The 25,891-nt window shown below is 39.6% G+C and overlaps 1 long non-coding RNA gene across 1 annotated transcript in view; it reads left to right on the plus strand.

Moving 5' to 3' along the window:
- The window catches only part of LOC109308089, a 23,233-nt gene extending 4,788 nt beyond the window's left edge, over positions 1–18,445 (plus strand). Inside the window, exon 2 of the long non-coding RNA XR_002100457.1 lies at positions 17,941–18,445. This is a non-coding gene — a long non-coding RNA (uncharacterized LOC109308089). The remainder of the gene's footprint in view (positions 1–17,940) is intronic.
- Positions 18,446–25,891: the final 7,446 nt, after the last annotated feature.

Below are 25,891 nucleotides of genomic sequence, written 5' to 3' on the forward strand. Positions count from 1 at the left end.
TGCGGAGTACAAGAGCAGCAAGCACAGTGGAGACCAGAAAGGGAAACTTGCACACAGCAACAATCCCTTTCCCTGGACTCCAACCTGAACCTGGGATCCCAGACTGCTGAGCCCTCACGTCACCCCCCAGCCCAAAGGCAATTCCTGGGCCCAGCTCTATCAACACAAATAGGGGGATGCCACACCTCCGGCTGCCCCCCACCCCTCCCCAGCTAAACCCATCGCAGACATACTTTGGATCCATTCAAGGGCACATTAGTCATCTGCAAAGAGTCCCGCCACAAATATATTCATTTCAATCCAGTTAAAAACAGAGGAGCCCTTGCAGGACATTATTCAATCGTATGGACAACACATCTAAAATTGAGATTTTTTTTGGCAATACTGATTGATCTCAAAGGAGGCTAGGAACTGCCTTTCCTTCAGTGGCCACCACTGCAGCTCTGCAAGAGGGAAAAAAAATCCAGCTACAGGAATCTGTACACTCAGCCACATTAGTCTTTTATTGCAAATCATGCTTCTGTTTCACATAAAGCCAAATTAGAAGAGCAGTTTCAGAGAGGAATCTTACAACTGCTATTTGCATTTCCTCATCCCTCCCCGCTCCAAATCTACACAGTCTAGTCCATTTGGAAGCCATGGATTAAAGATTTCAAAATTAAAATCTACAGTTGATTTTTGTCCTTTCAGATATCTCCCTTTAGTCTGTAGTTCTGTATGTGTAACATTTGCTCTGCCTTTGGATTGTGTGAGTTGGGGATCAATGAATTTCTTGGTATCCCCTGAGCAAATACTTCTCTCCTTACACCCCAGCATATTGGTTTTCTTCTCAGATTTTGAGTCTGGGTGTACAAAAGTTGCTGAACCCAAAGTTTCCATAACTGAAACCTACAGAAGGAGAGGCACTGATTATTTTGGATGCCCACACTTTCAGCTACAGACAGTTCCCAAATTGATACCTGCTATTTATCAGAGTGGCTAAAAGATAAGGGGACAGTGCTAGATTATTAGTTTACTGCATCAATGAAAAGAGCATGGGATAAATAATAACTACCAGGTCTTGCCCATATTTAAATCAATAGGAATTGTGCCATTGACTTGAATTGCAGCATGCTTGGGCCCAAAACACGTAATACCAATGCTAATTTTTGTTTTTTAATGTCACATGGACTGTTTAGACAGTTATTCGAGATACTATTTAAGTGCCTAAATCACGCCCCAGTCATATTAAATATTTAATAAATAATGGTGGTTCTGATAAAAGTAAAAATAAAATACCTAGTTGCAAAAGTAATACATGGCAATCTAAGAGCTTTTCTGTATTTCCTTTTGCTAAAGAATAGGGATTTTTGTTTCTTTGCTTTCATTTTTAAATATTTTATAGCCATTTATAGCAAAATGAATGGCCTTATTCCTCATTTGAAATTTCTTCCATTTAAGCTCTGAATATGTGCATGGTTTCCTAACTAAAATATTATTGTTTTCCTGATTTTTATAAAATATATGCACATATGTTTCTAATCAATATCTGTTAACTCTATTCCTATGAAATGTCTTGAACAGTTAAAATATCTAAATAAATAAGACTTTGCTGCTAGAAATTCAGGGGGAGACCTTATTTCTTTTAACTCTGAAATGGTGAAATTACATCATTTACATTTTTTTCATGCTTTTGCTTGTTACCACTTTGCTTTTTTCATTAGATTTTTTCCTTCATTAGAATTTATGATCCATAGCCATCATTACACTTTCACATCTCTGAGTTTCTGTTAAATTTTCTTTGAGAGGTTAATAAACACAAAGGAGGAGAAGATGCCGTTACTATATGCCCAGGCAAAGGTACTCTGTATTTTCAGAGTCTTTTTATTCCAAATTTATTTCCAATTTATTAATTAAAATCATTATGATTTGTTTGGAAATAAAATTCCTTTTCTGAGTTAAGGAATGGTGTATGTTTCCTCCCAGAAACTGAAAGGCCTGTATTTCTGTATGTTAGGATCTATTTGCTTTTGGTTGTTGTTTCAAAGCTGCTTCCATACAGTGATACAGTTTGGGCCTGCTGTATTTGAAAAAAAGGATGTATATTTGGGATGGTGTTTGACAGGGGGAATGAACGCAGACACCAGAACAATTATATTACAATCCCACTGGGAATGCCAGCACCAAATTTAGCCAGACTGATGGGGCACTGTCTAGACGGTCCCTTTTGTGTATCAGCTGTTTTTTCCTTGCTTTATTGTCCTGCCTGAATGTATGAGTTGAACCTGCATATGGATCCCAAACATAGCTGTTCCTGCAACCATACTTGCTATAAAACCTCTATCAGTATCAGGGTAATAATCATATTCTACATATTTAAAAAATTATATTTGATGCAAAAGCATAATTATTTTATACATAAATGCACACATTTTATAATTAAAAACTCAGTAGTTCAGTAGAATAATGAGCTGAGATCATAAGGCTTGATGCATAAGAAAGTTTGGCTATTTTTTTGACGTTTTGTGTGTGTGTACATTTTCTTTAGGAAAAAATGTAGGCTACAGTAGAAATGTTGCTCTCTTCTCATATGCTCCACCTCTTCCCAAAAGAAGATAGGAAATAAATAAAACAAGCAGGTTTTGTGAAGAGGCAATTAGGAACTATCGTACATGTAAATTACAACCTTTCATTTTTGAAAAGGGCAAAGGATAAAAAGAAGGAATATTTATTAAATGTTTACACTGTAATTAACAGCACAGACTGCTCAGTTTTTCACTTACTAAACCTAATACAGATCTGAAATTAGGTCTGTTTTAAAGACCCTGAGAACTGAGGACCACTGTTTCTTTCTTTTTTTTTTCCCTTTTTTTCTTTTAGTAAAAGGATCAGAAAGGGGAATATATGGAGGGAAATGGCTACAAAACCAAATCAGATAAGATGATATGTATCACGCCACCGAATACTAAAGTTATGGCTAGAAACACCCACTAAAAAGATTTTTTTTTCTCTAATTTTTTTTAAGCTTTCAACATACTATGCTGAGGCAATTATGAGTCAGAATGCTGTAATGCAGCAGCTGGAAAAAGGGTGAAATGCACAATGAACTTTCCAAACTCATGGTAAGGATGGTTCCTTAGCATTGATACTCACTGGAAGTAGGTATGGCTCACTGAAAGTGAGATTAAATGCTTGCTATGCAGACCAGCATTGTCTCTTTGTTCCCCTTCCAACTGTGTGTTGCCATCAGTTGTCTGTAAACTCTTTGGGGCAGGGGCTTCTTTTAATCCTGTTTGCCTCTTTGGGGCAGGGGCTTCTTTTAATCCTGTTTGCCTAGCACAATGGTTCCCAATCCAGGGTGACATGTCCTTGCCATTAGAAGTTATTAATGACAATAATCATATTTTTGCATATAGCAAGTCAATAGAAGAATTAACATTTTGCTGATTTTGTGTAGCAAGCTACTTTGTCAGGAAAGTGTGCAGGAGAGTTGGGCTTTGATCTATCTCCTCCCACCTTTAGACCATCCCCTTATCGACTTTGCAGATCCGTGGCAAATATCGTATATTGGAACAAGTTTGTGCTTTAAATCGTCACTGTAGCAGAGGAATTAGACTATGGAGCCAGATATCAGTCATTAACTAGCCTTTGCAACATGCGAACCAGAGGAATCCTTCATTTTCTTTTTTTTCACTACCCAGCTCTTATGTACATACATGCTGCATATGTGTCTTGAAAATATCCCTTTGATGTCATGGCACAAAGAGAAACCAAAGAGCAGAAATCCTTGATGACAGCAGTAGCAGTAGCATTACAGCATGTTTCTCACTTCACGGAAGTCCCTTCATGCTATATCCTGGCTGAGGCTTTGCATAGTTTTAGAGGCTGTGTCAGAATTACAGGGAAGCAGAATGAGGGATATGTGCACAGAAATTACTACTACATCTTACATAAATAAGTAGACTGTGAAGCTGACTGTAGAGTTTAATCTTCAATGCTGAGCACTCCTATTTTAAAATAAGAACTAATTTGAAATGAACTCTGGTTAATTCCTAGCCAACCACAATCCACCACTACCTCCCTGCTACTCCAAATGAACATGACAATAGTTCTACTTGCTGCAGCGAAGCAAACTCGCTCATCTACTTTACTCTTGTTCCCTAAATTAAAGAAGGAGTCTCTAGTAAACTGCAGGTAAGGCTAATAATAGAGAAGGAAACTCCTCAGTACACAAAAACTTGCATTTTATCTGTGTACACTATTCTTTATCTCTGGATAAATAAAGGACTGGACTCCAAGTTTCAAAGCTATAATTCTCCAGTCCTTCCTGCTTCTTCAGGGTCTAGTAATTAATGGCACAAAATCCATTAATTACTGTGTATTTTGGCATGTCAGGCAAGTTAAATGGCTGTAGAATTATGATAGTGATTATAAGACTTGGTGGCCAAAAATAATCATAATAAAGGATGTGGTATACTTTACAATGGCCAAGATCTATCACTTGGGGTGTCATTAGGCAGCTCTGGGTACTACTGCCATGGGGCCAATTTGGCTCTGAAGAGAGCTCTCAAAGAAGAGCTGTGCAGAACAATGGATAAATCCTACTCCATAACCATTAGGGAAGTCCAGGTTACCTATAAAGCTATCTAACGCCATGTAGATATTGGAAGAGTCCGATTGTCCATGGATAGCAATCAACTTCTCTCACACAAAAGAAAAGACATTTGTTCATTTGTCAGACAGTGAACTCTCTGAACGTTAACAATTGAGCATGTATACTGATGCATGGCCTGGAACAGCCAGTGGTGATTTAGAGTTGTGCCATTGGGAAAAGTGGGGAAACCAGCAGACTTTTCTAATTGTCCTATCAGTTGTACACTTTATATGTTGTTTGTCCTTCATGAGTGAATATGACCACATTCAGTGGGGGTGGGGAGAAAAGAGTAAAGAAATGGGGAAGAAACAGGGAGGCAGGGAGGGAGAAAAGAGAAAAGGAGAAAAAAGGAAAAAGGAAAAAGGAGAAGAGAGAGGAAAGAGAAGGAGGAGAGTGGAGGCTAGGTTGCGTGGGTACATAGGTGACTTATAAGCCCGACCTTAGCCTTGAACAATCTGCTGCAGCAGGGGCAGGAAAGCAATGAGGACTAGGTAGGAGAGGTTTTAATTTTCCTGACCACGCATTTCCTCATTGCTTCTGCCATGCATTGCTGTTAAAAGGCCAGTGCTCCGTTCTGGATTGATGACCTCCAGGATGGATGGTTGTGAATGATTTGTTCTCATGACTCCAGGTTGATACTGAAACTCTTTAGGGACACATTTAGGGTGTTCTTGTACCACTTCTTTGGTGCACCATGAAAGTGTACTCCATTTAACAGTTCACAGTAGAATATTTTCTTTGGCAGGGAAGTGGCAGGCATTCTTGAAAGGTGGCAGGCCTATCTTAGCTGCTCCAGTTTCAGTAGAGTGTGAGTCCTGGGGAAAGCTACTGATGGGGAGAGCTGCTGATGGGGAGAGCTCTTCCCACACTTTATATGAATGCAACTGTAACTTGCTAGCAAATCCTACTGGGTTCTGATTCATGTCCAGTACCTGTTAGAATAGTAAGCTGGTGTGGTTTATAATGCAATGTAATGCATTATGATATCACTGGAAGGCTGTGTGCATATAGGCAGAGAGTAGGTGGCTTGAAAACCGCAGTGTATTTCCATTGCGCCAGTTGTGTGTAAGTTATATCCACCAGACTAGTGCAGGTAGGCATAGTAAGCATGTGATGATCTAGTTATTCAGTGAGCTAGCCAGACAAACACATATAAGAAAGCTGGAAGTTAGGTCATGTCCTATTCTCTATTGTCACTTGCTTTTGTGGAACACTTGCTATGTGTGGATGCTGAGATAGCTGCATAAACTTGAATGCAGTGGCTTTGTTCTTCACTCATTCTAACTGATTTGCTACAAGGAATATTGCTGTTTACAGGTAAAGGTCCCCTTTGCTATATAATCAGGTCTCCAATTGAGACAATAATGATAAAAGACAATGATGATAAAAAATATAACAGGGATTCCAAGTTCTCAGATATTGTGGTGACGAGCATAATATAAATGCCTTGATAAACTATATTGTTTTAATAAAATGCTCAGAAGCCTAGAAAATCAATCTGAGTTGAGGACTGGATATAATATGCACCCTTTTTATATGGTGATTCTTTAATATGACAATGCTGAAGTTATGAGACTAGGCATAATATGGCCACTCTCTCCATCTTTGTTTTTTCCTTACCAGTCAGATCAGTAGTCATCTTCTCTTCTTCTTTGCTTTCTTTTATCTTTTTTTCAAGGAATCCTTTTAAAGCAGTGCATCTAATAGTGTTTATTGGGGTGGATCCCTAGTCTGTCATAATTCTCTTTTCCAACAGTCCTGTTTGCTTTAAGTTAGAATAAAACTGTTTAAATCAGTTTCTTATAATCTTGAGTTATTTATAGATAAAATGATTTACATGTTTGTGAGCTATCTGCTGTAGGCACAGTATTACTGCAGGTTTTTCTTTGGGGATTACAACACCATTTAAGTTTATATTCTTGTTTTCCTCAGCATGTTGTGATCTCCTAAAGGAAATAACTTATTTTCTTTATCTCTTTCTTTTCCCTTAAAATAAAATGCCCACTTTGGGGTACCTTTATATAAGAGAGTAATGTAGTTTATCAATGAGCTGGGATTGGAGTTTGCATTTGAGGAGTATGTGCCCAACCCCCCCCCCCTTAAAAACAAACAAAATATAAAACTAACAAACAAAAAAATCTTCTCATGCTGAAAGAAATCCATGAGACTTTATTTATCTAGCATTTTCAGACTTTAGCTCAGAACCTATTCTTTCAACAAAAGTGGAGTTAGTTCAACTCTGCTTGAAGTCTGTAGAAAACTATAGAGCAGGGGTAGGCAACATTTTTGGGTAGAGTGCCAAAAACACCCACAACCCTGACTTATAAGATGTTGGCGTGCCAGGGCCAGATGGAGGGAGAGCCACTAGGGCCCCAATCCTTGTTTTGGCAGCACAGCCCTGGCCGCTTCTCTGCCATCTGGCACACGTGCCAAGCAGAAAGCCTTCACATGCCATGCTCTGGCACCTGTGCCAGGGGTTGCCTACCCCTGCTATACAGGTATGTAAGAGATCAAATCAGATGCATATATCTATAGTACAAGTTAGCATACAAAGACAAACAAATTAAGTGAAAAAACTGCCACACCAACCACTCCTACTAGGAGATTATCAGGTCCAAATTTAGGTCCTCAGTCTTTACGTCATCACAGTGAAATTAGGGATTTCCACATACATAGATGCCCACGTACACAAGATCAGACTTGAAGCCTCTCTTTCATAATCATGACTGGTGCATAACTATCATATCAGTTTGTAAATATATTCAGCCTAAGAACTTAGAATGCTTATTAGAAAATAGGCTTTGAAAAGTTCTTCAGTGAAAAAATAAAAGGATATGATGGTGACTCCAGGCAGTATTAAGCTTGTGAGAAGCAGGCTGGCTCATTACTGGGCAAAAGAAATAAACACCCCTGTGTGACTGCCAGCTTGGATGGGAACTCCATACAGAGCCTCCACAGTACAAGTGAGGGAAGTAAGATTGGAATGGAGCTGACCCAGGAGAGAGCTGGCTTGGAGCTGGTTGAAGACAGAAGACCTTTTGCTTTACAAACTGTGGGGATACAACTTACATCTGGATCAGGGAGCAAATTGTGCTGGGAAGAAACCCAGCCATAGCCAAGAGGTGCAACTACCTGAAGCAGCCCGCAAACAACAGGCCTGTGTGAAACGGTCTAAACAAGAGAGATAAAAGAATTGCACCTTGGCTTGGAGTGAGTAACCCTGGAACTAGGCTGGAGGAACTCAACTGTTAGTGGGTAGGATCCATCTACCCTGAGGGAGTTGAGTCAGGACCTGTTGGTCTACCTTTTATTTGTAACTTACTGCCTATAATAATTGCAACATTTATTTCTGATAGCTGTAGTAAAGCAATCCTTTGTTATTCATTAGACTGCAAGTGTTTATGGTAGCCTACAGAGGGCTGGAGCCTGAAGAGCCTTGTTCTTAAGAGAGTTTATAGTGCTTACTGCTTATAGTGATACACCCAGCACGCTAACAGTCACCTAGGGAATGGTCTGACATAGTAGCTCTCTACAATGGTGATGGTTACAGTATCTGTTTACCGGCTTGATTCTCATTAACACATTGCTGGGACAGTGGGGGTCTAATTTCTTTCCACTACAGAGTTCTTATAAAGACTTTTGTGAGAAACTGGTCATACATACATATATATATACACACACACACACACACACACACACACACACACACACACACACACACAGCTATATTATATACGGATAGATAGATATATCCCTTTATAATCTTAATAATTTATAGCAAAATATACATATAAAGGCTTTTGTGAGAATCTGACTATGTGTGTGTGTGTATGTGTGTGTGTAGGGCCAGATTCTCACAAACGCATATATAAGTATATAGGAATAGGTATATCTAGCCATATATTATTAATAATATATCTAGCCATATATTATTGGATATAATTTCTTCCCATTATAGACCTGTTATATAGCCAGAATAATTCCCAGGTTTTTGTGGGAATCTGGCCCTATAGCTATCTATCTATCTATAGATGTATGTTTGTGTGTATATATAGATGTGTTTGTGTGTATAGGGTCAGATTCTCACAAAAGCTAGATATACCTATTCCTATATAATCTTAATATTGGTTCTGAATATTCAGCATTGATTCTTAAAATGTGCAGATGCATAGCAATGAGGCAGGAATTATTGCTCATACTTTTTAACTGCCAGTTCTTGCGGGATCATGGCACAACCTTATTTTATTTTCAACATAACTTAAATGGTGCTTCAGAACTTTAATAGTATTTTAATAGGAAAAAGGCAGGGTAGGGCAAGGCTGCGCCTGCCTATGTGTGTGCACACATACATGCACACACACACTCTCTTACTGTGCTCAGCAGTCATTAAAATAAGCAATAGCAGATCTTAAAGAAACCACTGCAGATGCAGACATGTCTGTACTCCTGGAAAGTCATATGACTATGCATTTCCTTTAGTTTTTTCTAAGGCCAAGTCTACACTACAAAAGTTGTATCAGAATAGCTGTGTGCTCACACCCACTAACTATCATAGTTATGCTAGCAAAACCCCTCATGGGTGAAGCTACATCAAGGGCTTTTGTTCTTAACTTGTTGTACAGGGAGGTGGTATTTAAAGAGTTTTTCTGCTGGCATGTGTTGAGACTCTGCTGGCACAGTTATGCTGGCATAACAATGGTGAAAGGGATTCTTCCAGTGTAGACAAGCTCTAAAATTCCCTACAAGTCTTAGTTACCTAGGGCAGGGTGCCTTGTACATTTAGGTTTGGGAGCTTGTCTCAGCCAAACTGTTTAGAGATGACAGGTTCAAACTGGAAAAATATCAAATGAACATTGTCTGTTTTTTGCATATTTTTTTTGCAATTATGACAAAAATATGAGGTTTTTAAGTTACTAATATAACTGTATTATTAATACATTTTTAAAGCACATTTTATAAAAGCTCCTGAAATCTGAAAATATATCAAGGATATTGTATACCTTTTTTCAAATTGAAGAAAGGGTTTCCCCTGTGTCTTCTGTCCAAGCCCTATTACTATTTTGCAAAGTCTGTTAATAGACCGTTACTCTGTTTCTTAGAGGTGTATTTATTTCATTGGATGTTTACATGTGTTTACTTAGGTTTCTTTTAGTTGTCTGGGAATCTAATTTGTAATCGTAGTAGTAATAATTATATCTATGTTGAGGGACTTGTGATGTGGTGTGGTACTATATGAAGGGCCTTTTGGTTCAGACTAATATTATGCTTTTATTTTCCTAAATTACAAAAATCAATTGGATGACAAAATAGGTAGAGCATTTTTAAACTTTTGAAGATAATTGTAGCAGATTTTTTTCTGATTACCACACATAAAGATTTAGGTAGGAGCACAATTTGTAGCTGTCCTGGAAAGTGTTAAAAGAAAGTAATTTTTCTAATGTTAAATTCTTACCTGGAAAATTAATTCAGTTATAAAAGCAAAGTGTAAAATAAATGTCTGTTACTCCATCTTGAATGCTTCTATGCTCTTTTTTGCTTTTTGTTTTCTTTTTAACACACAAGCATCTTCAGCATCCAAGCAAGAAGGAAAAATACATTTCTTCTATTACCATTTTTCTATTACTAGGAAGTTAAACTGCAAATAACAATTAGTGGAGCAACCTGTGTGGGACTTAGATGGAGAAGCACAAGTTGCAGGAGTAAAAGAGAAAATAGTTTGGAGGAAGCACCAGGAAGTCCATTTGTCAGCAGTGGTTTGAATGCAAGCTGCAGTTGTAGCATTTCTATAAATAGTTCTCTTCATAAAGAGCCAGTTTAATTTTAGAAATGTGGAGTCATTCATCCTTGTCGACACTATGACGGGAATGAAGTTTTAAATGCTTTGGATATATGGTTGGGAAAGAAGGGGATTGACCAGAGAAGACAATCATTCAAGGATGCGTGGGCGAAAGAAGGGGAAAACAGAGAAGAGCATGGGTAAAGAACATAAAAGAATGGACAGAACTGCCAATCAATCAGGTGGCACTGAATAGACAACTGCAGGGAGATCTGGTTTACTGAGCCACAAAACCCTGAATGGAAAGCAATTGATGATGATGATGATGATGACGGAGGACTCTCATATGATTACCCAGCACAGAACATATGAAACATTGGCATCCAAGTAACTGTATAAAAAAGTATACAATCAAAACCCATACTTAAACCAATGTAGTTATCAAAACATGAGGTTATGGTTTGGCCCAGTTTACTTGGATAATTAGAGAAAAAGAACGTCAAGTTCAGAAAAGCAGTGACTAACTTAAAATATACAATGCAAGTTGTTCTACATGCATATATGCACAACAGCTTTAGCATCTACTGGAAGACAATATGTTTTCAATAGTATTTAAGGTTTCATTTCAGGAAAGTTTCCCTGCTCGTGAAGGATACGTAAGAATGTGCTTAACTTTAAAACACATGTCTAAGTCCCTTTGAAACAGATGCTTACAGTAACGTGTGTGACCTAAATGTTTAGGGCCTGACTGCATATCTTCTACTTCTTGGGAGATGAGGGCTTTCATTGACTTGAGTGGGAGCTGGAAGGATGAGAGGGTTCTAAGTGTCTATAGCTAGACGGGTAAAGAGAGTTAGGCACTGTGATACAGTGTCGCAAAGCCTAACTGGCACCTGCTTCTCAGATTGGAATCAACAGCCATGAGTTAGTTACTTCACCATAGTAAGTGGGAAAAATAGGTGACTTACAATGAGATTCAAAACAAGTGATGTGGGTGCCCATGTTAGCTAGCCAGTAGGAACGGCTTATGACATTAATACATCTTCAATTTCTTTCTGCTCCCAGGCTTAGGTGCAAATCTCCATTATTAAACCTTCACCACTCATTAAAAATATATGTAGTCATTGGAGTAGGGACCAGAACATAGGATTCCTCCTCTTCTCCTCCCCAGACCCCACACAGGCTGATATGCCCTGGGCCCAACACACCCCTAGGGATGGATCTGCTCTATTTGACTGTATGAAGTGTGATGGTACCATCTTCTCCTCGTGAATGAAATAAGCAGAGGCCACTGTGTTTTATGAGGAGGCCTATCCTCTAGGTATGTTAGGTGTGCTCAGAGCCTCAAGGATATAGCATGCCAATGTCTGATGTGTGGGTGCTGAGGGGACTTAGATATAAGATAGGGGGTAGGTTTTTTTAGCATTGACAAGACAGAAATATTTCTTGGAAGGAGGAAAAATATAGGTTGCCAGGGAACTTTATTGGTGGAAGATGTAGGTGCCTACAGAATAAGTATGGGATCTGAGGGATAGACCTTATGGACTTAAGTACTAAATTCTGCCAAAGTCTCATTCAGACCCTCATCCTTGGAGGATCTAGTTCTTGGCACTTTGCACCCAGGGGGCCTTAACATAATATGAAATAGGCTATAGAATAAAAATAATATATGTACTACTTTTCATTTTCAGTGTTCAGAGGATTTGATAAAGAGAGGTATAAATGTCATTATTCCCATTTTACCGATGGCAAAACTGAAATCTGGACTGAAGCAAGACAGCAGGCCATGACAATGTTGGGAATAAATTAGGTCCTCCTAATCTTAGGCAGTTGTGAAAGAAATTTATTTTTTGCTTGGAAGCATCAGAACGTTTTCAGAGAAGTTGTTTAGAACGTTTATGCATGTTCCTATACCTAATATGTAAAACACATTAAATGCGTATGTGAACTTGATAGATGTGACAATCTATCATGCCCCTGTGATCACTTGGTCTCAATGCTGCCTAGTTATCTTCTGGGACTTATACTAAAATTACAAACAGGCACTTTTTTCTTCTTTTTTTCCCTTAAATTAACCTGTCAAAAAAAAATGCTCCCTGTTCCTTTCCCCAGATGCATATCCACTCTCCAGATCATACCTACTCAGAGCCTAAGAATCAGGGAATTCATCTGTGGTCATTAACCTTTATTTATACACAAAAAATATATAATTACTTTACTTTCATATTTGATACAATAGAGTTCAGCTGGATTTTTATGCCACTGGACATGGGAGAAACCTAAAAGTAGAAAGGTGTGCTTCTACTCTTGAAAAATCCTGTGGTAAGACTTTTTAGTCATCCTATTTTTGGATTCAGAAAAGGTGTCTCTGTTAATTTTTACAGCCCTGTCTGGGATCATTCTGAATCTAATAAAGCTGGGCAGGTAGTTTTTTAAGGAACTTGGGTTTACAAGTGTAGGTATACAAAAAGATCCCAATAAAACATAATGTAATGCTCTCTCAAATATTCCAAGGATAGATTTTCTATAACCAGATATTGCATATGATATGGCATAGTGTACAGATTTTGCCACCACTTATTTTCAGAGACCTGCTTTAGTAATTGTTCATTGCTTTGTATTGCTTTTGTATAATACAGCCATCCCAAATGTATGAAATATTTATGTGAGATTATATAATAGATCCTCAGCATATTTATATCTCAGAAATTTTGTGAGGTCCTCCTGTCACTTATTTTATTTAGTAATTTCTACTAATAAAAATTAAAAGAATAAAAGATACTGCCTCTTGTCCTTTAACTTCCTCCCAATCCCTTCTCATTCTCTGCTGTTTCTAGCTGCCTCTTGTTGTCTTGCAGATCCTTTCCATTTCTTCTTCCAGCTCCTTTTGTCTATCTCTATTTTAAGTTCCCTTTAATCTTTCCTCCTTTCTAACAGTGGGTATCTCAGTAAACGGTTAGATCACGTTCCTAGAAGTGTTCCCACTAGGTTACAGTTCAAGGACAGTGAAGCTTGCCCAGCTACTGCCAGCACCATATCTACTCTGCAGACAGAGGACTTTGGTTTCCAGTCCGTCAGTCCACGTCCTTTCAAGATCACTTTTTTAAAAACAATCTTGAAGAAGAGCATTGAGAGACCCAAGGACACATGAATTAAAAATTCAAGGCCATGCAATAGAAAAAGCACATGACAGCAAGTAAAGGCAAAAATATTACAGATGGTTGCTAAAAAGTCTCATTAAGTTGTTTGACACAAAAGCAAAGCTGGCCAAGGTGAGAGACAACTCAGCTTCTTTCCATTTGAAGGAGGGAATTTTGCCTTTCCATAAACATTTTGTAATCTGGTTACTAAGGTACTGTTACAGGTTAGTAGATTTTTTAGACTAGAAAACGCTGTATAATGGTCCAGTCTTAGAATAGAATTCCTGAATAGAAATTTCTCTAGTGATTTCTATAGTGAAAAAATATTATTCTTTCCTAATAGTTGAGTGAGCAGAATCAGGCCCAATAACTTGTGGATGACTTGGAGCATCTTTTGTGAAAGCAATATCACAATGGGATATTTCTATAAAAACGTGTTGGGTGTCCAAGCTGGTTCAATCAGCTGGCACTTCAGTTATGAGATTGTATTGATCAAATATAGTATTTCTGAACTTATATGAGTCTTTAAAAGTTGCTTACCAGCCCTTCGAAGTAGTTCATTGTCCCTTGTTCTCATTATGCAAAGCACTTAAGCATACATTTAGAATTAAACCCATTCTTTCTTGAACTAAGGATTAAATGGGATGGAGGGAGTATCTAATTTTTTAGACACTTTAGTCATTATCTTTCCTTTCTTTGTTTTGTGGGAGGGCACTCAGCCTCATGGTTCATCTTGGAAATACCAAAGATAGGTAGTAGCTAATATGTGAAGGGTGAAATATTCCTTAAGGCAGTTGTGCGGTGTGAAAACCTGATAGAAAGAAGGGACCAATATACTGTCTTACTTCTGATTCTCCAGACCAGAAGTAAGAACCCCATTAAATCAAGAGAACCTCCTGTCCCTGGAAGACTGGCATTTACAGGTTGAGAATGTTCAACAGCAGTAGGAAAATTCGTTATTAAATGAATGATAAATCTCAAGTTTTAAGGAAACTTGAGGCTTAGATATAGTCAAGGTTCTTAGGTAATAATGGGTGCATCTACACATGCATTTACTTCAACCTAGATTTACTATGCAGTAAGCTACTGCACAGTAAGTGTTTTTGGGTAGGTGTCTACACATACAGAGATAAGGGAGTAGATTTGCTCTTAGTTCCCTGCAGACCTGCAATGCAACCCTGTGGCCAGGGCTCCACTCTCCCCTGGAGTGCTAGCCCAGAGGCTGGCAGGGAGCACCTGGGGAGCTGCCTGCTGCTGGGGTAGGGAGAATGTCCCCCTGCTCCTGCAGCAGGGAGCTCCTGGCCCTGGCCCCCTGAACAGGGGCACAGAGCTTGGAAAGAGCTTCAGGGGTGAGGCAAGTCCTAGCCCCTACCCCGATCCATCGGTGAGGTTTCTAGCAGCTGGCACCTGCCCTACCCCTGCAGTTCTTTCTAAGCCCCCCTCTGAACCCTCTCCAGGCTGGCCACATCCCTTTTGAAGTGCAGTGCCCAGTACTGGAAGCAGTACTCCAACTGCGTCCTGACCAAAGTCGCATAGAGGGGGAGTATCACCTCTCTGGACTGGCTTGAGATGCACCTTTGGATGCATGACAAGGTATGTCTGGCCTTGCTGGCTGTGGTCTGGCATTGGCGGCTCATGTTCATTTTGGAGTCAATAATGACTCCAAGATCCATTTCCGCTTCTGTGCTTTCAAGAGGGGAACTCCCCAGCCTGTATGTATGCTGTGGATTCCTTCTCCCAAGGTGCAACACCCTGCATTTGTCTACGTTGAACCCCATCCTATTCTTGTCTGCCCACTTTTAGTAGTAGTTTGTAGTCAATCTAAATCTATTTGCAGCCTCTCTCTCCCTTCAAGTGTGTCCACCTCACCCCACATCTTAGTGTCATCAGCAAACTTGGACAGCATGCTTTCCACCCCCTTGTCCAAGTCGCTGATGAAGATGTTAAACAGTGTGGGCCTGAGGACTGAGCCCTGGGGTACCCCACTGCTCACATCTTGCTAGGTTGAGTACAACCCGTCCACCACTACTCTCTGGGTGCGCCCCATCAGCCAATTTTTTACCCATCCAACTCTGCAGGCATCAATGCAACTGTCACTTAATTTATTGACGAGGATGGGGTAAGAGACAGTGTCAAAGGCCTTCTTAAAGTCTAAAAAGACTACGTCCACGGTGACACCATCATCCAATGATTTAGTTACTTGATCTTAAAAGGCAATCAGGTTGGTCAGGCTGGACCTGCCTTTGATGAACCCATGCTGGTTGCCCCTGAGCATGATCTCCCCTACAGGCCCCCCACAGTTGTGCTCCTTGATGATTCTCTCCAGGATCTTCCTGAGCACCGAGGTGAGGCTTACAGGCCTATAGTTACTTGGGTCCTCCTTCCTCCTTTTCTCGAAAATCAGGACAACATTAGCCAGTTTCCAATCCCCCGGCACCTGGCCAGATGACCATGAATGCTCATACAGCCGGGCCAGGGGCTCTGCAATGACCCCTGCCAGCTCCCTGATCACCCTTGGGTGGAGGGCATCTGGACCTGCAGATTTAAAAATGTCTAGCCCTTCGAGAAGATCTCTAACTACGTTTGCACTGACTGAAGTCCTGACAGAGCTATCCCTAAGATTGTCCCTGCCTCTGGTAAGTTGGATATCCTGGTCCCTGTTCAAGAAAACGGAGGCAAAGAAACTGTTAAAAATACCAGCTTTCTTGTCTGGTGTAGCCACAAAATTACCGTTTGTGTCTTGCAGAGGCCCTACATTGCCCGGTGCCCTCTTCTTGCTTCCAATGTGATCTCCTAGCCTCTGCTCTATGATCACAATCTGGATCACCTTGGAGCTCACTGCTGTTGAGACAAGAGGACATAATCTGTACCTGGGCTCCTGTGGCGGAGCCTACCCCAGCAGTAGGCAGCTCCTACGGGCAGGGAGCTATCTCCTGCCCCCAGTGGATGGCTGACCAGCATCAGATATGGCTCCTGGCCAGATGCCTCTGCAAGTGCTGTGGTGCTTTTACTAATGCTTTACTACTTGCATTTGCAGGTAGGAAATTTACTTGGGGTTAGGGAGATTTATTGTGAAGTAAGCATGTGCATGTGTAGATCCATGTGCTTACTTCACAGTAAACTATGCTAATTCGCCATTAAGCACCCGGTGTAGAGATGCACCTGGTATGTCTTGAACCTATAGTTCCTGGAATCAAACTCTCAATTTTGGGAAGGGTCACACAGAAATGGAATAAATACATAAATGTGACAAGAACTGTAATAAAATCAGAGTTATTAACATCATAGTCGATCCTGTGTGGAGTCCCTATGAATTTAATCTGCTCTAATACCCTCATTTCCACTAAATTGTAATCAGCTTGGTTCCACCCCATTAAGTATGCAGAGCTTGTAGGGAGGGGGAGGAGTTAAGTGTAAAAATTTAAATAAATTCAAATGTTTCCCCAATTTCTTTTGTTTTACATTAATAATTTTATACCCTTGTCATGGCCATTGCACTGTGATCAGCTACACCTTTACTGTTAGGGAATCCAGGAGCTGTTTTAAAGGTTTACCCAGGTACTTAGTGTATGTCCTTGGTATGTTCTTGGCATCACACGCAGCCTGTGTATTTTTCCAGTGGAAATACTTCTTTGTGGGTGAAAAGGCAGGACAGAAGAAGTACAGTCAATCAGCCGCAGGATGAAGGGAAGAAAGTCAATGACACTGAAGCTTCTCTGACATTTTGTGCCCACTCTTGAGGTGTTATGTTAATATGAAACATAGGTGTCAAATAGGCATCTTGCCATATCTGAGAGATATTCTTTGCCACTCTTCAGAAACATTTCAGCCTTTCTCTGGAAGGGGATTGTATGAGATGGAAAATTAAGAATGGTTGTCCCTGCCAGTTCTGAATTCCCACAAATGAAAATTAGTATAATGCTTTGTGTGCCGATGTGGATAAATGTGTATCTCTTATTGTGAATAAGTGTGTTTCAATATAGACATGTAATGGATGTCTAGCTGTCTGTAACTCAGTTTCAGTGTCTTTCTATTTCTCTCTTTCTCTGCTGGAGTGTAATTTCACATCTCTATTTATACTATTATAGTCTCAATTTTATGTCTGTTTTCTAAAAGCAGTTGAATTAGAGTATTTGACATTTCTTCGTGCTAACATGCTCTCATACAGAAAGAATCCTGTATTGGAGGGAATATTAATATTTCTATGAAGCACAAAAATGGAATGGGTCTGACAAAAAGGCAAATAGTAAATAACAAAATAGCATTTCATTAGGTAAACTTGAATTCTGGGTTTGGTGCTGAAAGTACCTGATGTGTAAATGGGCATCATAAGTATGAAAAATGGTAATTTAATTGTGCCATTATTATTGTTTGTTTATGTATTTCCATAGGACGCCTGGTGCTTTACACAACATGTAGGAAGATATTAATGTCTGAAGAGCTTATGGGCTTCAGTGGACTTACTCTGGATTTACGCTGATTTGTCTGAGCACATGTGCATCTACAGAATTCAATTTGAAGTCCTCTAGAGAAAAAACAAGCCTTTAAGAGGGTTCCAGAATCACCGGAGGAGGAGAAACTCAGCAGGAGCAGATACTTGTAGTAGAAACAAGCAGCATGGAGAATGGACACATTATTCAAACATGTGACTGCATGAACTATAACAGTTACCTTTGCCCCCACCCCCTCAAACTGTATTGTTGACTATACTCCTATGGTGCATCTTTTTCCTAATTAGTTTGCGGTAGGGGTCATATCTACTCTGTGTGTGTCTGCATGCATGCGCACATGCATGCATAGCATCCAACATAAAAAAGCACTGATCCTGTATTATAAATGTATGCTGTACTGTAACTAGGGGTCTACCTAAATTGCAGGGAAATTTGCCAGTTTTCACGGGTTGATCATGGAGTAAATTCTGATTCTGTAGTCCTTTTGTGGCAGCCCTGCCCCTCGGCACTGATTGGAAAAAAGGTCCCCAGGGAGGAGAAAAGGGACTGGAGGGTAGCTGCCATTTTGATTGCTGGCTGCCCTTCAAGTGGCCCTTCACTTTGGCACCAATTGGGGGACAGGCCTCTGTGGGGGGAGGAGGGACAACGGGGCAGCTGCCATCCTGTCTGCTACCCTGTGCTGCCCCACCAGCTGATACCGTCCCCTCCTGGCAGCAAGGACCACTGGTTCCCACTAGGCAGCCAGTATTTTATTTTTATTAAGGGTTTTTTTGTTGTTGATTTGGCAGATTTCATGGACAATCCTGGATTTTGCGGTTTCCATGAAATCTGCAAAACCACAAATTAAGTAGGCCCCTAATAATGATATGTTGTTGCAAGTAACTGAGAGTGGTATCATTATATCATACCACAACGTTCTAATATGTGAAAAGCTGGATTAACTAGAGCATAAGGGAGACCAAATCATAATGTAATACTTTAGAAGTTCATTCTGGATTCTGGTTGGGGTTGCTCAATGGGAACTGAGTGCAGTTATGATGTAAGCAGTGTGCATAGAAAAAAATGCAGCTGCTAGCCAGGGTGGAGGGATACTTTGTTTTGGTACTTTTTCTGTAAGTATTAAATTATTTTGGAAATACTTGTAGCTGGACTAATTCCTTTGACTTTTCTTCTTACATTCCTGGAGAACAATGGAAACCTGACTGAAAGGAAGCCTTTGGGCAGCTTTCATCATCAGAGATCTAGGTTAAGTTAAAAAATGGAAATGAGTTGACTTTTAGTTGTTTCGATATTTTTTTTTCTATAGCAAAGGTGGAATTAGTTTGAATTTGTCATTGCTTTGGCAGGGAAAATAAACATTAAATGGAAGCAAAGTCAATCATTTTCCAACATTTGCATTTTTACCATTGAGTGTGTTTACCTGAATTATCATCTTGTAGCAGACATCTCTGCCTTGCTTTGATCTTGCACTACCAAAGGTATTTTACATGAAGCAGTCATTAAAAAACCTCACACAATTATGACAATTTCTGAAAAGCTCATCAAGTAATATAAGGTGCAGGGACTTTTCATTTTAATTTTAATGTACTGTAGTGTAGAATTAAAAAATAATGAAGTGTTTTAAAGAATCCTTAGATTTTTACTTCCTCCTAGTATAGCAGCAGGAGATGTATGCTTAATGTGAAAGATGATGGTAAAAATGGACCAGATTTCATATCTAGTTGGAAGATTTATTTATTGGATGAATAAGGTACCAAGTGGCAAACCAATTGTACAATTGAGTTAATAGGGATAAAACATTTGGAGAGACTTGTGAGCTGTGATTACAAGTGCTTGTGTAAATATCGTTTAGTTCATCATTGTGCCTTCAAATTATGATTATGCACAGTTCCACAGCACCAGTTTGAAATCACTGAACTAGTCTTTTTATTTATGTGTGTTGAAGTCCCATGTTCTCAGAAGATGAGTGGAAATAGTAGTCTCTTATTACCTGAAACACCAATGGGATGTAGAAAAAAAAGTCCCGCTAATTTCAGATTAGCTTTATGAACAAAAAGTTTACAATTAACTCATTTTCTGAATTCTTCTAAATGCCTACATGTTACTATGACCACAATGTATGACTGATTGGCATTTTATGAATAATGGCAAATTAATATTGGACCTTTTTCAATGTGAAGTATTTCAGAATAGTCTAAAACACTTCAAATGTATAGATACATGAGGTTATTAAATGCACATGACACTCACAGCTAGAAATACAACAGTTTTTTTACCCCCCAAATTGCATGTTTTTAATAAAAAAAAAGAACTGTTTTCTTTTCTAAAGGCCAGTTCCCCAAGGTGATCAGTTGCTGTGTTTGCATAGCTTTGTGGTGATTAAGGGAAAATGCCAGGTCTAAGTGCAGGGTTCAGTCCTTATACATCTTCACTCAGATACTCTCTCACCAGAGCTATTTCAGCTGGTTTAGCATTTCCAAAATAATGTCTTTAATAAATGTTAAATATTAAAAAATATTTATATTATAATACATGACTACATCTCCTTACAATCTTAAATTAATAGGCCTGACTTTTAGCCAGGACACAAATGAACTTCCAATCCTCTAATCATACCAATTTATTTTGTTAGGCAAGCCCCCTGCTATGCTTCATGCCTTATATCCTCAATCTGCATGGCAAACAGCTTTGGCTAAACTAACACGTGGTGCATCATTTGGATGATTCTTCTCAATGCAAGTTGATTCTTGAGGGATCAACTGAATGATACTTTCACTGTTATGCATAAATCAGATGCACACTTAATTTTTCTATTAACTTTTAGAAATTAATGTTTATTTATTATGGTCAATGCAAACAAAATTCCATTTTTTCCTTCTGTTTGAGCTAACCATTTTGTGATATACTCAGTCACTGGTGGGAATACCAATTGTATAAAAACCCAGAGAGAGATGCAGACAGTAAATCCTGTTCTGGGTATGAGCTCTTTAAGAATAATCTCTTACTTAAAGGATCCCTGATGACTGATCCAATGGTTTATCTAGGATTCAGTTAATGGTTTGTCTATTCATTTTTTAGCAAATTTGTGGTCACAATGGGAGCCAGATCAACAACCTTGGAAATTATAGTTGTCTTAGTTTATAGAGAAAGTAATCATAGTGCTGCTATAGTGGGGAAGCTTTTTCATGGTATGTTAACATTTGATGATGTGTCTTCAGGAAAGGAAGATTAAGAGTGTTTTCAATGCCCCATCACCTGCGATTATTAGCACAGCAAATAAAATGGACACACTGTATTTGGGACAACAGAAATAAATGAAGGAGCGACTTGTACAAAGAGGGGAAATTTGTTCTTTTGTTTGAATTTTTTTTTCCAAAAAAGCCTCTAAACCTAAGTCATACCTGGATCTAATGCCCCAGTAGAGGCTTTCTGGATGTTGAAGGGTACTAGAATATTGCTGATTTAAGTAACATTATTAATTTTAATATTGCTTGAAGTATTCCATCTATGGGGTAAAATTGTACCCTTAGTAAATAATTCTGCAGTACTTTAATGACCATATTTTTCTTACAAGTATCCTTCATATTCTATCCACACTTTGTCAAAACCCCTCTGTGCATTTAAATAATTCTCTCACGTGTTAGAATTAACTCCCACAAAACCTTAGCAGTAGACTACTTGCCTTAAAATCCCATTTGTCCATCATTATAAACTTGTAAGACTTAGAATTACTCCAATGCATGGTACAAATTGTTCATGCAAGTGTTTTGCATGTGCAGTTTTGCGCACACGCTGGTAGAAATTGAAAGTCCAACTCTAAATATAACCTTATCCTTTCCAGTTGTTAAAAGTATGTATTCTAGGCCCTAGATTTTCATCCTATTAACCTCATTTTGTATTCGTAGTCACTTGCAAGTACATATGATATCACTAGGCTGTCTAACAACCTAATACATAAGAGCCATGGAGATGTCTAAAGGTTTTGTGCCTACAGAATTACACATTCAGAAGAAGGGAGGCTGCACTGAGGCTGACATGAAAATCAGGCCTACTGAGGCTTTTGTAATATTTGAAGGTATCTGATATCCATTTTTTGTGGGGGGAACATGTAAGGACATGCACACATTCAAACAAACACAAACACACAGTCTCTCTGAGTGAGTGCTTTCATATTAAAAAGCTACTGATGCTGTAAAAAGTACTGAACCTAAGTCCCTGGTTAAAGTGCAATACTTGAGAATCATTTCCCCTGACTGGAGTAGTCTATTGATAACAGAATCAGATATTCAGACCTGATGGTAACAAGTGAAATTCCACTACAATTCACTAACTCTAAATTTGGTACTTAATTTTAAAGTAGGCAGCAATCTGTGTATAAAGTATATATATTGAATCAATGATTCAGTAACTTCAGTGTATTCTTTCTTCCATGTCTGTATGTAGAATTGGTCATCTTAAGAAACTGCTGATTCCTTCACAGTCCTTTTTTTTTCCTGCTTTATGCCTTTGAGAAGCCACAGGACCATGACCTGTCTGTAGTCTCCTACTGGATCCATGGGAACTCCATTGGTGTTCCTTGCAGGGGTCAAGCAGCCTACCAGGACTCAGCATAGGCTAATTTTATCATGCTACTCAGCAAGGTTTAAAGCAAGCTCAGTTGTAAATATGCAGGTGACACCAGTTAAGGTGGGGTAACAGATGCTTTGGAGAATAGGATTAGTATTCAAAATGACCTTGATACTTTGGACAAATGGTCTAGAATAAATCAGATAAAATTTGACGAAGCCTAGTTCAAAGTAATACACTTAGGATGGAACAACGAAATGCATAAATGTAAACTGGGGAATGACTGGCTATGTTGGAGTACTACAGGGCATTGAGGTTACGCCCACTATAAGCCAAATATAAGTCAACAATATAGCATTGTTGCAAAAAAAAAGCCAAAAGTGTACTGGAGTGTGTTAAAAGGAGTGTTACATCCAGGTCATTGGAATCAATTATTCTACTCTATTCGACATCAGTGAGACCTTATCCGTTTTGGGCACCATGCTTCAGAAAAGAACTGGGCAAATTGGAATGAGTCGGTGGAAAGCAACAAAACTCATTAGCAGTCTGGGGAGCAGGGATACAAGGAAAGGTTGGAAGAAGTAGTTTGGACAAAAGTAGCCCATTACAAAAGGGTTGTTTTAAGGAAAATGGTGATAGACTCATTTCTGTGGCTGCAGGGGGCAGGACAAGAAGTTAACAATATTTAATGAGCAAGGGAAACTTAGGCTGGATACTAGGAAGATCTTATTATCTATGAAGGTGGTTAAACGTTACCTAGAGAGACTGTAGTGTCTTCATCATTGGAGGTTTCTAAATTCAGGTTAGACAAAATCTTAGCTAGGATAGTTTAGACAGGGAAAAGCCTGCCCTGAGCAGGGGGTTGGATAACATCTTCTCCTGATAGTCCTATTTTTTATATTATTATACACTACACAGAAATGACTGCAAGTGACTGTAAAAAGCCACCACTATGATTTAATGCCATTGACACAACCTTTGCACCAGTGTAAATGACTCCACAAAGTACAGGTCACTGGAAAATTAGGCCTGTTGTCTTGCCTTTGAATTTATAGTTTAAGCTTGTTGGGATTTTTTTACTTAAATGATTTTTTTCTTTTTTGCTGAAAAATGCTGTTTCATCTAAACCAGAACTTTTCTCAGATACATACTATGCTTGACAAAGCATTTTCTGGTCCATAGCTGAATAGAGTAAATGAGTACAAAACTGACTGACCAACCAATCCCACTAACCACATCCTTAGATCTCAGTTGAGTGCTGTAACTGCTGAGTTATGGGCTGGTTCAGGGTGTGGGTTGATGTCATTTATTTTCTTGTTTCATTGAAAACTTCAGTAGATCTCAGCTCATTCAGTGCAAATTGAGAAAATTATCCAAAATCTTGAATGTACTCGCAGAATGGGAAAACATTTTCCTGCATGGCTCTGTTTATAATATTACCCATCTTTATAGCAAATGCTGCAATTATGCAAAGTCAGAAGGGTTACAACTGTATAACAGGATCAGGCATAGAAAGTACTGAGCTAATAGTGAGAATGACTGTTTTTTCCCCAAGTACAACTACTTAAATATTAGCAAAGGAAAATCAAGAAATAACTAGTGAAATAAACTTTTTTGTATGGCTTTTTGAAGTTTTCATGGGTCTACAATTTCTCTTTATAATGATGCCTGCTGGCTACCATACACACTGGGAACAGTAGGACTCTTCTTGTAATACCAGTGCACTACCATGAAAGGTGCATTATAAATTGTTGAAATACTTAGCTTGTCTACCCACTGTTGTGGTTCAGTTATAAAATCTCTGTCTGCCATGTGGAAGACCCAGGTTCAGTTCCCCGATGTGCATATATAACTCTAGCCATTGAGTGGAGCAGTCTGCTGCTAGAAACAGCAAATCTGCTCCTGCATCCCTTCATATGTAGACAAGTACCCAGGAGTGTTCTCCTAGCTCGGACCCCATGATGCAGAGTCAGGGTTAGGAGCTCCGTGTTGCCAGGGCAGGGGGACAGTGTCCCTGCCTGGGTTCCAGTGGCAGAGCCTGCCCTAGCAGGAGGCAGTTCCTGTGGGGCAGGGAGCAATCTCCTGCCCCTGGCTGACTGGGAGCTCATTTGATCCCAGTCAGGTGTCTACATGTGCACTACTGTGCAGTTACTAATCACAAGTAAATTTGCTACTTGCATTTGAAGATAGCAAATTTACTCATGATCAGAGCCAAATACTGTGCAGTAAGTGTCTGCATGTGTAGACACAGACGCTTACTGTGTAGTAATTAGTTCTACTCTGCAGCAAAGTATCTCATGTAGATGTGCCCTGTACATCTGGACTTGGTCTGGCCTTTGGATTCTGTCTAAAAGGGTGATGGAAGGTCTGGAAAGCCTCCACTCCTCCATGCTCCTGCCTTCATGTATGCATCAAAGGTCCTAGTGACCTCTCCATTGGTGACACATAGGGGGTACAAGCAGGTGCATGTGCACCCCCTGAGATTGGCGGTGCACCCCCTAAAACACCACTGATGCTGCTGGCAGTGACTGCAGGCGGTTGCCACTCACCACCCTCCCACCCCACTGCCAACACCGCCGGCTGTGTCTGTTGTCAGTCGCCGATTGCCACTGTTGGTGGCATCTGCGGGTGGTTGCCAACCGCCAGTCAGTGCTTGCCACCCTCCCCCCTGCTGCTGATACCACTGCAACCACCTGTGGGAGCTCCCTGCTCACTGCTTCCATGCCACTGCCACCACCACCACCGCCGCCACCTACGGGCAGTTGCCATGCCCCCCTGCCTCCGGGGACACGCATCATTCATTCACCTCTCTCACATGTGCTATGATCCAGAAGGATTGATGGTTGCCTACCAAGTAGCATGTCTATTTGCTATTCCAACATCTAGAAGCTAATGCCATAGCAGAAGTAGTGCCTGCATTCCAAAAAACAGTGTAAAAGTTGGGATTGTTTGTGTTCGCCTCAAGCCATTTTCTTTAAAAAGTAAAGTAACAGAACCTACTTTTTAATCTTCTATTCCCACTACTGGGTCAATGTGTCAGTCAAACAGTTCTCACAGTGAGACCCACTGAGGGTAACAAGTTTGACATATAGTTACATTTCTTCCAACTGTATAGTCAATTCCAATATAGTTAAGTAGATATGATTTTTCTTTCTGTAATAATAATTGGACCAAAGAGTGAATGCCATATTTGACATGCTGAGATTTAGAGTCTGAAATGAACACTGTCCTTGAGTAGTGGACACTGGATTCCATACATTGAAATGCAAGGCCAGTACACCAGCTTGTCTCTTTTAAATAAAATCAATACATGCAATATCGACAG

Source organism: Crocodylus porosus, unplaced genomic scaffold (assembly GCF_001723895.1).
Source record: "Crocodylus porosus isolate Cpor-Errol unplaced genomic scaffold, CroPor_comp1, whole genome shotgun sequence".
Classification (NCBI taxonomy): domain Eukaryota; kingdom Metazoa; phylum Chordata; order Crocodylia; family Crocodylidae; genus Crocodylus; species Crocodylus porosus.